Raw genomic sequence first — 15,469 nt, forward strand, 5'->3', positions numbered from 1 at the left:
TGTGGGTTTGGGAGAGATTCTCTGGATTTCGGCTCAGGCATCTGTAAAGGTTGTTGCACCGTAAGACATCGTCAAGACTTTGCCGCAGGGGAGTCAGGAGTTCAGAGCGGTTCTCATTTCCTTCCCCAGACCGTTCCCAGTCTAGCTGGGAGCCTCCAGGTTAGGCACAAATTATGCATGGTGTTTGTGTTTCTAAAGAGGCTTTAGAATAGATCACCATAATTTATTTAGACATGCGTATTGGTTTTATTTTCTTAAGAGAGAAAATATGCTACGGATAATATTCAGTCTTTTCCTCGAAACCGTTGGAGATGGGGCCCCGGTTTAGATACAGTGGTTCCCAAGAGTAAGTCACCTAAAATGGGGACTGGGGGAATGTTCCCTCGTTTCTGAACCTGCTCCACACCGATTAGTGAAGCAATGGTCGTTGAACGCCTTGTGTTTGGTGGGCACATACATTTTCTTGGACGGATTTCGCCCAGGAACGAGCAAAGTCGTATTCGTGTGCTCTAGAAATGGAAATTGTTTAAGAGGCTCTGTGGAAGCTGATGGCTGAAGATGTGCACCCCCCTCCCTCCTCAGTGCCCAGCGCCCCTCCTCAGCGTCTATTCTCAGAGGGCAGAGTGGCTGTCACAGAACACCCACCAGTGACAGCGATGGTGCCCCCCGCTGGATAGACGGCCTCCGTGTGGGAGCCCCGGCTTGCAGACCTCTCCTCCCTGCGGGACACCGTGCCCGCCACACTCTGGATGCCAGCTGCACTGGGACGTGCAAGTTACACGATGGGTAGAGAGACTCCTAAGCCCTGGTTCTTCCATAGTTGTCCCCTAGGCCACCAACTATTATTTGACCTGTTAGTCCTTTGTTGAGTTTGCCTTTCATGCTGCCAAAGCAATGCATGCTACTTGTCCTAACACGTTAACTCCACAGTTCACCACAGGGAATCACAGGGTAAAAGTCGACCCTTTCTCCGTCTCGCCTCCCCTACTCCACCCCTCCTCCAAGGTAATCGACGTAACATAACAACTTTAGTAAACACCCTCCTGTGCTACTGTCTGTACTCACACAAATGCACACAGCTGCACAAGCAGAACACACACACACACACACACACATACACACTCAAAACATAAAGACTTCCTTTTAATTCATATGTATTTCTCAGCAAATTGCCTTTTTTGCAATTACCGCCGTATTACATATCCTTAATAGCTGCGTAGTATTCCATAGACGGATGCACCAAGGTCATTAATCTCATGTACCAGCTTCCCTGCTTTGTCACCACTGTCAATAATGCTTCAGTGAACACCTCTGTTTACATAGTCTCATAACCTAACGCTGTTGTTTCAGTGGGATGGATTCCCCACAGGTGCTTCTCAGTGTCAAGATGCAAGTGTATTTTTACTTTCATGTAAGGTTCTGTCACGTTATTTTCCAAAACTACTGAAGCCATTTATAGCTCTACCAGCGACATAAACAGACCAGCCCTTTCCCCTGCCCTAACGGCATTACCCTCGTCCAAGTCACTGTTGTTAAGATTTTAGAAGGATTCACTGTTTTCAGAAGGAACTACTTTTAGTCACAAAGAGAGAAGGACCCGCCGAGTGTGCCGTCCTGAGTCCTTGTCTCCGCCCCAGCTCGGCAGACAAGCCGCTGTGACGGAGTGAGGCCAGACCTCTGGCTCCCCCGGGGACCAAGCCCTCGCCTCGCTGCCCGGCACCTTGGCGCCCAGATCCAGCAGAACCCTCATCTGTTCCCTCCCTCCAGCCTTCACAGACTTTGCCTTGATCTTGACTGTGGCCACACGTCCAGCACACCGGACAGAGTATCTCAGTCCCTCCGTAGGCCCAGTACGGTGCCCAAAGCGTGGAGCAGACCAAGTCGTCTGTGAGCGTTAAGTTGGTTGTGTTCTCTGACATTCTATCCCAGCAACGAGTCCCTTGGAGATTATAAATGTGATAGCACGGGCAACAGAATGCTCGCAAGACCTAGTCAAGATGGCACAATAAAGCCAGGTCACACCATCTCCTTCGCACAAGCGTGGTAAATATGTAAAAAATGCAGCAGCAGCAAGCAGATATAAAAGAGTTCCAGCATAATGTACAATGTATAAGCTAGGTATGATTTTCCCTATAGAAGGGCAGTGGAAGGAAGGAAGGAAGGAAGGAAGGAAGGAAGGAAGGAAGGAAAATAGGAAGGAAGGAAGGAAAATAGGAAGGAAGGAAGGAAGGAAGGGAAGAAGGGAGGGAGGAAGGAAGGAAAACAGGAAGGAAGGAAGGAAGATAGGAAGGAAGGAAGGAAAATAGGAAGGAAGGAAGGAAGATAGGAAGGAAGATAGGAAAGAAGGAAGGAAAATAGGAAGGAAGGAAGGAAGGAAAATAGGAAGGAAGGAAGGAAGGAAGGAAGGAAGGAAGGAAAACAGGAAGGAAGGAAGGAAGGAAGGAAGGAAGGAAAATAGGAAGGAAGGAAGGAAGGAAGGAAGGAAGGAAGGAAGGAAAATAGGAAGGAAAATAGGAAGGAAGGAAGGAAGGAAGGAAGGAAGGAAGGAAAATAGGAAGGAAAACAGGAAGATAGGAAGGAAGATAGGAAAGAAGGAAGGAAAATAGGAAGCAAGGAAGGAAGGAAGGAAGGAAGGAAGGAAAAAGGAAAGAAGGAAGATGGAAGGAAGGAAGGAAGGTAGGTAGGAAGGAAGATAGGAAGGAAGGAAGATGGAAGGAAGATAGGAAGGAAAGGAAGGAAGGAATGAAGGAAGGAAGATAGGAAGGAAAAAGGAAGGAAGATAGGAAGGAAAAAGGAAGGAAGGAAGATAGGAAGGAAGGAAGGAAGGAAGGAAGGAAGGAAGGAAGGAAGGAAGGAAGATAGGAAGGAAGGGAAGGAAGGAAGGAAGGAATGAAGGAAGGAAGGAAGGAAGAGAGAGGGAAAGAAGGAAAGAGAAAAGAGAAACAAGAAAGAAACAGATTAAATGTGGTTCAGTGTAGCCCCATGTTTTGCCCCCACCCTTACCTTAGGAACAGAAATGAGGAAAGATGAGTCAAAAATCTTAAAAATTCTCCCTGATAACTTGCAATTTGGAGCAGCCCTTTACAAAAATTCAAGGGGAAAATTAGAACTGCGGCTTACCACTGGGACAGCCAGAGAGAAGACAAGGGACTGGCGGACAACCACTTTACAGAGCCCTCATTTGATTTGGAAGAACAAGGCTATTTATCATTATTATTTCTGATACTGAACGTTTATTGACACTAACTATATTAAACATACCCATTTGGGGGCATCTCACCGGCTCAGTTGGTTAAGTCTCCAACTCTTGATTTTGGCTCAGATCATGTTCTTGTGCTGACAGTCGAGAGTCTGCTTGGGATTTTCTCTCTCTCTCTCTCTCTCTCTCTCTCTGTCTCTCTCTCCCCCTCCTCTGGTCTCTCTCTCTCTCTCTCAAAAATAAATAAACTTAAAAAAAATGTCTAAAAACAAAAGGTACTCATTTGGATTTTCTTACTATTTCTCAGCTCAGAAAGAGTAAGATAGACCACGGTTTCAGTAAAATCAAGTAATATAGGTTGTTACATTCGTTTACTCACATATAAATTCAGGGACGTTAACAGAGCACAAGGTGACACAGACACCATCCCAGGGGCAGGAAGCAGGGGGTGGGGATCGAGCGCGAACCCCCTTCCTTCACGGTGTTGACCCTCTAGCAAGAGGTGTGGGTACACGCTAATCAAGAGTAAAAGATACAGTGTGTCTTGTTAAAGATATTATTCTGAGGGGCGCCTAGGTGGCTCAGTCGGTTGAACATCCAACTTCGGCTCAGGTCATGATCTCATGGTCCGTGAGTTTGAGCCCCGTGTCGGGCTCTGTGGTGACAGCTCAGAGCCTGGAGCCTGCTTCAGATTCTGTATCTCCCTCTCTCTCTGACCCTTCCCCGTTCATGCTCTGTCTCAAAAATAAATAAACATTAAAAAAAAATTTTAAGATGTTATTTTGATACTTGCTAAATGTAAGGAAGACTATTCCAGACTATTGCACTACAGAGTTTGTGTTCCACTCCAAACACGAGAGGATTTACAGCCAAGGAGCAGGGCGGGGTCGGGGGTGGAAAATCACTAAGGGAGACATCAAAGGTAGGAGGATTCTTGCCAAGTTGACCTAACAGGAATCTTGCCAAAGGCATCGAAGGACTTAGAAATCCGAGGTGGGGAGTGCGGACCTTGATCAGGTATCACGGGTGTGGGATTCTCACAAAACTGACTCCGCGGGATTCTTGCTACAACAGGGCTGTGAAGGCCTATGACAGGGCCCAGAGACAAATCCTCAAGTCCTCGTCGAAAAGAGGGTCAGAGAAGCCTGTCTGCTGTTTGCTCCAGGAGATCCTTGTCCACCTGGGAGAGGGATGAGAGAGAGAGAAACAGCACCTTCCCCTTAAAAAGGCTTCTGCCTCCCTCACACCAGAGCTTTTGGGCTACGGAAAAGTAGCTGGAAAGCCATGGTCAGCCTTCAACTATAGTTTGTTGGAAGAGGGAGAGGATCTGGTCCAATTGTTTTTTCTCATTTTTAATTTTAATTCTAGTAAAATTAACACAGTGTTGTATTAGTTTCAGGTGTGCAATATAGTGATTCAACAGTTCCATATACATTACTCAGTGCTCATGACAGCAAGTGCACTCCCTAATCCCCATCACCTAGTTCCCCATCCCGCCACCTTCCTCTGGTAGCCATCACTTTGTTCTGATTCTTAAATGCCACATATGAGTGAAATCATATGGGATTTGTCTTTCTCTGACTGACTTACTTTACCTAGCATTATACTCCCTAGCTCCATCCATGTCATTGCAAATGGCAAGATTTCATTTTTAATGGGTGAATAATATTCCACTGTGTGTATGTATACACATGTATATATATATATATATATATATATATATATGCATATACATGTATGTGTGTATGTGTGTGTATATCACACGTCTTCTTTATTCATTCATCAATCAATGGACATTTGGACTGCTTCCACAATTTGCCTATTGTAAACAATGCTGCAATAAACAAGGGGTGTATATGTTGTTTTGAATTCGTGTTTTCATTTTCTTTGGGTAAATACCCAGTAGTGCCATTGCTGGATCATAGGGTAGTTCCATTTTTAACATCTTGAGGAAGCTCCATACTCTTTTACACAGTGGCTACACCAGTTTGCATTCCCACCAATAGTGCATGAGGGTTTCTTTTTCTCCACATCTTTTCCAACACTTGCTGTCTCTTGTGTTTTTGATTTTAGCCATTGTGACAGGTGTGGGGTCATACCTCATTGTGGTTTTGATTTGCATTTCCCTAAGGATGAATTATGTTGAGCATCTTCTCGTGTCTGTTGGCCATCTGTATGTCTTCTTTGGAGAAATGTTCGTTGATGTCTTCTGCCCATTTTTTAATTGGATTTTTTTTTTGGTGTTGAGTTGTGTAATTTCTTCATATATTTTAGATACTAACCCTTTATTGGATATGTCACTTGTAAGTATCTTCTCCCATTCAGTAGGTTGTCGTTTAGTTTGGTTGGTTGTTTACTTCATGGTGCAGAAGCTTTTTATTTTGAAGAGTTCCAATAGTTTATTTTTGCTTTTGTTTCCCCTGCCTCAGGAGACATATCTAGAAAGATGTTGCTATGGCTGATGTCAGAGAAATTATTGCCTGTACACTCTTCTAGGATTTTTATGGTTTTGGATCGCACATTTAGGTCCTCAATCTGTTTTGAGTTTATTATTGTGTATGGTATAAGAAAATGGTCCAGTATTATTTGTTTGCATGTTACTGTCCAGTTTTCCCAACACCATATTTTTAAAAAACTGTCTTTTTCCCATGGATATTCTTTCCAGTCTTTCTCAAGACTGTTGGGCTAGTCAGTCTTTTGTGGTTCCATACAGATTTTATGATTGTTCTAGCTCTGCGAAAAATGTTTTTGCCATTTTAATAGGGATTACATTAAATGTGTAGGTTGCTTTGGGTAGTATAGACAACTTAACAATATTAATTCTTCCAATCCATGAGCATGGGATGTCTTTCCATTTCTTTGTGTCTTCTTCAATTTCTTTCACCAATGTTCTATAGTTTTTGGAGTACAGGTCTTTTGCTTCTTTGGTTAAATTGATTCCCAGGTATTTTATTATTTTTGGTACATTGTAAATGGGATTGTTTTCTTTGTTTCTCTTTCTACTCCTTCACTACTAGTGTATAGTATAAATTATTTCTAGAGGCGCCTGGGTGGCTCAGTCGGTTGAGCGTCCGACTTCGGCTCAGGTCATGATCTCACAGTTCGTGGGTTCGAGCCCCGCATCGGGCTCTGTGCTGACAGCTCAGAGCCTGGAGCCTGCTTCCGATTCTGTGTCTCCCTCTCTCTGCACCTCCCCTGTTCGCACTCTGTCTCTGTCTCAAGAATAAATAAACATTAGAAAAATTTTTTTTAAAAATTAAAAAAAAATTATTTCTGTATATTGATTCTGTGTATATATATGTGCGTGTGTGCGTGTGTGTGTGTCTGTGTGTGTGTGTTTGTGTGTGTTTCTGTATATGATTTTGTATCCTACAACCTTACTGAATTTGTTTATCAATTCTAGTAGTTTTTGGTGGAGTGTTTAGGGTTTTCTATATAGAGTACCATGTCATCCGCAAGTAGTGAAAGTCTTCTTCCTTACCAATTTGGATGCCTTCTATTTCTTTATATTGTCTGATTGCTGTGGCCAGGACTTCCAGTACTATGCTGAATAAACGTGGTGAGAATGAACATCCTTGTCTTTTTGCTGACCTAGGAGAAAAGCTCTCAGTTTTTCCCTATTGAGTACAATGGTCACTGTGGGTTTTTCATATAGGGCCTTTTTTATGTTGAGATATGTTTCCTCTAGATCTACTTTGTTGAGAATTTTTATCATAAATGGATGTTGTACTTTGTCAAATGCTTTTATCCTTTCTCTTATGAATGTGATGTATCACATTGATTGATGCAAATATTGAACCACACTTGCATCCTGGGAATAAATGCCACTTGATCATGGTGAATGATTTTTTTTTAATGTATTGTTGGATTTGGTTTGCTAATATTTGCTGATGATTTTGTATCTATATTCTTGAGAGATATTGGCCTATTGTTCTCTTGTTTTGCGGAATTTTTTTAAGTGTATTTATTTATTGAGAGATAAAGCAGGGGAGGGGCAGAGGAAGAGGGAGAGGGAGAGAGAATCCCAAGCAGGCTCCATGCTGTTAGCACAGAGCCTGACACGGGGCTCAAACTGGTGAACTGTGAGATCATGACCTGAGCCTAAATTAACAGGTAGATGATTAACTGACTGGGCCACCCAGGTGCCCCTGTGGAGTCTTTATCTGTTTTGGTATCACGGTAATAGTGACCTCATAGAATGAATTTGGAAGTTTTCCTTCCTTTTCTATTTTTTGGAATAGTTTGAGAAGACTAGGTATTAACTCTTCTTTAAAAATGTTTGGCAGAGGGGCGCTTGGGTGGCTCAGTCGGTTAAGCGTCCGACTTCAGCTCAGGTCACAATCTCGCAGTTTGTGAGTTCGAGCCCCGCGTCGGGCTCTGGGCTGATGGCTCAGAGCCTGGAGCCTGCTTCCGATTCTGTGTCTCCCTCTCTCTCTGCCCCTCCCCCTTCATGCTCTGTCTCTCTCTGTCCCAAAAATAAATAAACGTTAAAAAAAATTTTTTTTTAAAAATGTTTGGCAGAATTTGCCTATGAAGCCATCTGGTCCTGGTCTTTTGTTTGTTGGGAATAGATCTGGTCCAACTTATGGTAAAAATTGTCAAGGTGTATTGATGTTCACCATGTTAGACCCTAGAAAGTACTGGACAACGTGACCTATATTAAGTATGTAGAAAATGAAAACAAATGTTATCATCTGAGTTAAATAAACTATGACCAAAATCAGTGAGAGAGGCTGAGAGAAGGAGCAAGGGGAGGAGGAAGAGGAAGGAAACAGGGCAAATAAAGGATTATGACCTATAAAAGACAAAAAATAATAATAATTAATTCTTTCTTTTTCACGGTTGAATAATATTCTGGTGTGTGTGTGTGTGTGTGTGTGTGTGTACCACATCTTCTTTACCCATTTATCTTGCCATTTGCAACAACATGGATAGACCTCGAATATATTATGCAAAGCAAAATAAGTCAGAGAAAGACAAATACCATAAGATTTCACTTATATGTGGAATTTAAGAAACAAAACAGATGAACACAGGAGAAGGGAAGGAAAAATAAAAGAATATAAAAACAGAAAGGGAGGTAAACCATAAGAGACTCTTAACAATAGAGAACGAACAGAGTTGATGGAGGGAGATGGGTGGGAGATGGGCTAAATGGGTGATGGGCATTAAGGAGGGCACTTGTGATGAGCACAGGGTATTATATGTAAGCGATGAATCAGTAAATTCTATTCCTGAAATCAATATCACACTATATGATAACTAGAATTTAAATAAAAACTTGAAAAATAAAAATTAAATTAAAATAGATTTCTGAAAGAAAAGGGTGGGGGGGGGGTGGGGATTAATTCTGGAAAACAAAGTATAGTCCAGAGAAAATATTGCAAGAATGATGATAACAATAGGGATATAATAAAATATAGAAATAGAAAACAGGGGCACCAGGGTGGCTCAGTCGGTTAAGCATCCGACTTCGGCTCAGGTCATGATGCCACAGCCTGTGAGTTTGAGCCCCATATCGGGCTCTGTGCTGACAGCTCAGAGCCTGGAGCCCGCTTTGGATTCTGTGTCTCCCTCTCTCTCTGCCCCTCCCCTGCTTGCACTCTGTCTCTCTCTGTCTCTCAGAAATGAATAAATGTTTAAAAAAAATTTTTTTAAAGAAATCGAGAACAGAAATATTTAATAAAACATAGAAATTTTTGACTTAATAGAAAGTCAATAAAATTTAAAAATCACAGATTAAGTGATAAAATGTATAGATTAAGTAATGAAATGATAGGTTAAATTACAAAAATATGATGGAAAGAGAGATTATAGAGCAAAGGAAGCAAAATGAGAACAAAAATATGTCATTACATTTCCAATCAATAAACTAGTTATATAATAAAGTGCATATGTGTGTGCTTCCTAATAATACATTACATGTATCAAGGAAAAAAATTGACATGCTTGAAAATCCAATTAACTGGACAGAGCGAGGGCAAGAAACAATCCACAAATGCATAGGTGCAGAGAAAAGTATCGAAAATTTTGGAGAGAAAACACTAGCCAGGAAAGAGAGAAAAAGTACAGTCTAACATGAGAAGGATTACCTGGCTGATCCAACAATACCAAAAGCTGAAAAAGTCCTCAGAGAATTTACAGGCAATTTTTTTTGAAATAAAGGAGAAGTGGAAGCTGCATATTAAAAACAAAAAAAAGCACACTTTATATCAGAAAGTGTTGATGTATTAGAAACAAATTTGAAGCATTAACAAATTGACTTCCTTTTAGGCATCCAGGGGTTGAAACCAGTCACCTTCAAAAGAAAAAAGGGAGGCACTGAAAGAAGTTGATGTCAGTGCCTCCTTGGCAACACTTGGCACCAGAAAGTAACGGGAAGGGACTTCCATTTCTGCTAAGATGGCAGGCTAAACATCTGGATTGCCCCGACTACTAAAAATCTAAAACGAAACACCTTACACAATATATGCAAAAGTCTTCGTCAAATCCACTGATGGTCTGATAAAACGGAAACAGTCTTCAGGTCCCAACATAAAAGAACAGGAGAGAGAACAGGAGCTCGGTTTGAAAGCTGCGGTCAACCCGGGGCATCCAATGAGTCTATCACACCTGAGCGTTAGACACGAATCCCAGGACCTGAGTGGGAACCCAATAGGCATTTCTTCCTCCAAAAAAGGAAGGCCCGCCTGTGGTTCAGTATAAATCCTTTCCTGTAAGACAGTACCCCAAACCCACGTTCCTGCATTGGCGTGAGCTAGGTTCTTTGTGGTTTTTCACTTTGCAATAGTTTCCAATTCACAGAAAATCTAGGAGAATAAGACAAAGAAGATCCATAGACCTTACTCAGATTGACCCAACGGTCCCAACAGTGTGGTCTTTTCTAGTCCAGGACCCAAACCACAATCACACACTTGTATTTCGTTTTCTTGCCTCCTCAATCTTCAATGGGAATGGTCCCCATGTCTTTTTGTCTTTCGTAACATTGTCATTTTTGATGAGTACGGGCCGCTTGGAGGGCCCTCCCACTTGGGTTCTTATGATGTATCCTCATGATTTGATTCAAGTGGTCTACTTTTGGGGAACCTGCAACGTAAGAGACCTGTATCTTTCTCATTATATCTCAGTAGGAGCCACAGTCATGTGCTGTTGTGCTGTCTTGGTTTGTTCCACTTTGAGAGACATTAACTCTGCACATTTGGCAGGAGTAATATTGCCAATTTGGCAATAAAATTTGGCAAGTGTCTGCCAGATCTTTACCATATAATGTGACTGATTTTTCCTTTGGCCATTAAAAGTCACTTGTAAACAAATGCTTGGAGATGATATAGATACTCTCTGACTTAACAAATTAATTTTAGTATCCATGGATAATTCTTAATTAACCTAGTTTTTACCATGATGTTTACAAAATGATTATTTCCTAACTCCATCACTCCTGCAGTCATTAGTTGGCATTTTACTGTGAGGAATAGTTTCCCCTCCCTCCCTCCCTCCCTCCTTCCCTTCCTTCCTTCCTCCCTTCTTCTTATCATGGATTTTTGTGTCATAGTGGATTATGATTATGCACTAATATTCTTTTAATGATCAAAAGTTCCCAGGTTTGACCAGTGACAGCCCCGGTGTTGTCATGACATGGCCCCATTCTTTTCTGAGCACTTCCTTACTTTCTGGCACAAAAAGTTGTTTCAGGCTCAAATTGTACTTGCCCTGCTCCAAACCTGGAATAAGTGATTTCTCCAAGAAGCCCTAGACTGTGTAAATGGGAAATAATATTTAGAAGCGCTGATCTGAGTGTTAGACGTGTGGGCAGAGCGGTTAACCCTTTATCATTCTGTAGGTTTGGATGTTTCTAGATGACAAATACATGGTAAGATCAGTGGATCCCATTGGCTTACGCCTGTCACTGCATGTCATTGGCTGTAAATCCTCCATTGGACTGTAGTAAGGTTGTATGGAATATCAGGCAGCCTGTAAGATCTCATGTGAAGGTGCTGGTGGCAGAGAAGGAAAGGAACACCCATATCTGGAGTAAGCATAAGGGCAAATTTCTGGCCACCTGCAGATCGGAAGGATCTTGATGTGACTTATCTGCCCCCAGATGGCTTATGGGGAAAAGGTGCCATATAAGGAAGGGGTCAGGATTAGTGTCAGCTGTTGACTGTTTGGGCATTCAGGTGTGACAGTAAGTTGACCTGCCTTAGTGAGACGGAGCCCATGCTATTCTTTCATACACAACTGAAAGCTTCCGTCCATCTCTGCTGTACTCATGGGCCCATTTTGCAAGCTCACGAGTAGTTAAAGAGGGAGTCTGGCTGACATCCAAGTGTCAGATGGACCATCCTGTTTGATAAGTGGTGTTGGTAGCTTCTCCGTAGTGAGCACTCTCTGGTGAATACTAATGTGAGACACAAAAATCCACACACTTCATGCTCATTTCCTGGGCCCAGACTTACTTTTCCCTAACTTCTGGTCATGCTCTTTCTAGCCCCCCAATATGGTTTAAGACCTGCAACTAAGATCTAATACTGTGTGCTGTCCTGACATTTGAATCTATTAACCATCATACGAGATCTTGGGAGGTCAAGGCACTCTTCTTAGCCATTATGGTAACTATATCCACTTGGACTTGGCTTCTGACCATAAATGCTTCCAGTAGGTCTGTGCAATTCTGGAGTCATTCTCATTCATCCCATGGAGCCCACTATCAAGACAGCACTTTCCAAGCTCAGCTCTTGCTTAATGAGAACCACCCTGTGGAAGAACTTCTGAAAAATCCAAGTGCCTTCCTGTAAACGCTTTCCTTATTACCTTAGTGAAGAAGTGTCCTCTGGGGCCTGTTGGCAAACATTTTTAGTGGTGGGTTCTCAGAGTTTACATAACCAATCTACGATTCTCTTTCCCTTTTTTATCCGGATTCTTCTTCAATACTAAGGCAACATCATCTCATTTACTGTAGGATATAACCATCTTCAAACCTTGTTCAAGGAGCCACCTCCACAGATGACTGGGTGACCTACACAGATGTCAGTGCCAGAACATTGTCTCCTGTATGTTGCAAGTGTCCCCCTGACAATGGTTTTTTCCAGAGCCAGCTTTTATCCCACCCCAGGGGTCCAACGTCCTCAAGATCCACTGCCCCCCCTCCCCCCACATTTCCCTGGTTTCTACTGGGAAAACTCGCCAGCTCCTGTAATCCCTCTTAATGGATAACCTATTTACCTCCAGGCTTATTCGTCCTGAGCACAAGCCAGACCAGGAAGCACCAACACTGCTCTGGAAGGTGGGAAGAGTGCCGTTGGCATGTGGTAATGGAAACCAGTGGCACCTTGCTTCAGGCGAAGTCATGCTGTATTCTTCGGGCAAGGAGAAGCTTCTTTTCTGTGATAACAGGGAAGATGCTGCTTTTGCATCCTGAATAGAATTTGGGATTTAAAGTTCCTTAGGCCCATCCATCCAGAGGTCCTCGTCCTGGGTCCCAGGTTCCCCCTATTTTCCTGTCATCGACTTGTCAAGGCCGTGCATTTGGTCTCTTTTGTACCCCACCAGTTGACAATGAGATTCCGGACCGCATTTTCGACCGTTCTGTCTTAAGACGACAGCAGGTGACCGCTTGCCAGTCTAATGCTACTGGGGTGACCTTAGCTTTCATCTCTGTGTCCCTCTCGTGTCTTAAGTTAGCATTTTGATGCCCTGAGTCTATTATCTACTTTTTTTGAAATGCTTCCAACGCTGTGAATAAACCTGGACCGCTTCGTAATTCTGATAAACGTTGTTTCCCTAATACCGTGTGTTGACAATCCCCACACAGTCCATTGCCTCTTCTTCCACCTCTACCTTATCCCAGTTAACTACAGGTGATGCCTGGGATTATGAGCCCTATTTCCCTTACCACCAGCCCTGAGATCCTGACTGCCACCAACAAGCTCAAAGATACCAAGACACCATTGTGAGGGTCTGCCTTCCTAATGACCTAGGTAGGGACAGTTCTGGCACCAATATCGTAGAATGAATCCAACATTAAAAAACAAAAAAAGAAAACAGGGGCGCCTGGGTGGCTCAGTCGGTTAAGCATCCAACTCCGGCTCAGGTCATGATCTCCTGGTTTGTGGGTTCGGGCCCCGCACCGGTCTTTCTGTTGTCAGCACAGAGCCCGCCTCAGATCCTCTGTCCCCGCCCTCTCTCTGCCCCTCTCTGCTCACGCTCTCTTTCAAAAATAATAAGTAACCATTTGAAAACAAAAGCGACAACGAAAAACCTGAGACCAGAGCTTATGGGCTATTAGAAGTACACTTCCAGATAGCTAAAGCAGAACTAAGAGCAGGTGGCAAAGTAGGGGGAATGTGGGCTCAAGAAATATACAAACTGCATCTCAAGACCACCCCTGTCTGGGGATTATTAATCTTCCTCAGGCTTTGAATAAGCCCAGAGAAAGTAGTTCTTAAGGAGTGGATGAATATTTATCTAAATTTGAGCTCTTCCTTAACTTTTTTTTTCCTCTTGAGAAAATCAAGGATGATTCAATGTAATACTTTTAAAATGAAAAGTAATATGTATTGTCTGAACCTATATTTAGAAATCTCTTTATCTTCCTCTTCATCCTTCTATTTATGTATCTGAACGGGAAAATATCCAAAATGATATTCACAAAATGACGACGCTAATGTTTTTGAGGATTCGAGGTGATTTATTACTTTGGTTATACTTTTCCGAATTGCTTGAGTGTTTTATAGTGAGCATGTGTCATTTTTATAAAGGCGATGAAGTCATCATTCAAAGAACCGTGTTGGCCTTTGATGCCACTGTGGGCAAGTGAACCTTGGCTTAGTTCCTATCCAATAGTGAAATTCACCTGAATTCATTCAGGGGAGGAGAAATTCACCTAGTACTGATAGGACTAGGCAGCATTGCAAGCAATTTTCCAGAATCTGTTCCAAATGCCTAGAAACTTCTTGTGATGTTCGGGCTACTAGCTGGCCTAAAAGGCCAGAATATGTGACTTACAAGTCAAATACCCGTTGCTCCAATTTCTTACAATGCTCAGACTTAGAATGGGAACTGCCTAGTAGCTTATTAGAAGAACAAAAATGTATCTAGCTTTCCATTTGATGAATAGGGTGATGACAAATGCCACATCTGGAAGGATGGACGTCAGTTTCAGGGTAGTGAGAGGAATCCTCTTTGAGATTAAAATGTGTCCTAACTACCTACCAACTAAGGTCAGGAGTGCTCATCATCTGTTTCAGCTACGGATTGTTGCGTCATCAACCCGAAACTCAGTGACTTAGCTACTCATTTGTTATTTCTTTTCTTTTTCTTTTCTCTTGTTAATTTTTTTACTGTTTATTTTTGAGAGCGAGAGGGAGACAGAACACGAGCAGGGGAAGGGGCAGAGAGAGAGAGAGAGAGAGAGAGACAGAATCGGAAGCAGGCTGCAGGCTCTGAGCTGTCAGCACAGAGCCCGACACGGGTTCGAACCCAGGCACCGTGAGATCATGACCCTAGCCAAAGGCAGACACTTAATGACCAAGCCGTCTGGGTGCCCCTATTATTTCTTAAGAGTCAGTAGCCGCCGGGTCACAGGCTCTCTTGTGCATCCGTGATCAGCAGGGGCGCTGAACAGATCAGCGGCTTGCTTTAGGATGGCCTGGCTGGACTGATGGGACGCTGCTCCATGAGACGCCTCATGCTCCAGCGGGCCCGCCTGGCCCTCTGACAGGAAGCCCGGACAGGTTTCCAGGGGAGAAAGCAACGGCGTGCAGATTCTCTTGGGGTCTAGGTCTGGACCTAGCGCCCCACCACCTTCTCCACATTGTGTTGGTCAGGGCAAGCCGCAGTGATGGCCCAGCTGCACGAGTGGGGACTAGGACTCCGCTTGTCGGTGGCAAGAATTGTGACGATACACCGTCCAAGGGAGAAAAGAATTGAAGTCATGTTTCCATTCACTCTGTTGGAAAACTGGAAAACTGGAGATTTCTTTCAAGTGTGCCCCGTGAGCCCGTTCTACTACAGACGAGCAAACCAAGCGCTTAAGGAGCTTTGTGGCTTGTCCCGCGTTACGGAGCTGACGGGGGACAGCAGTGGAAAGGCAATCCGTTGGCCTTGTTTCCACCGTAACTCCAGAAGGCAGAAGTCTACTATTTTACTTAACACATGGATGAAGTGCCCCGAACCCTCAAAGCCAAGTACACTTCCCGACAGTATCTAATGAAGCACATCCTCGAAGGGCCGCGCGTTTCCAGTGCTCATTCGTCTCGTTGGCCGGCCTCC

The sequence above is a fragment of the Neofelis nebulosa genome, chromosome 4 (genome assembly GCF_028018385.1).
Source record: "Neofelis nebulosa isolate mNeoNeb1 chromosome 4, mNeoNeb1.pri, whole genome shotgun sequence".
NCBI classification, from domain to species: domain Eukaryota; kingdom Metazoa; phylum Chordata; class Mammalia; order Carnivora; family Felidae; genus Neofelis; species Neofelis nebulosa.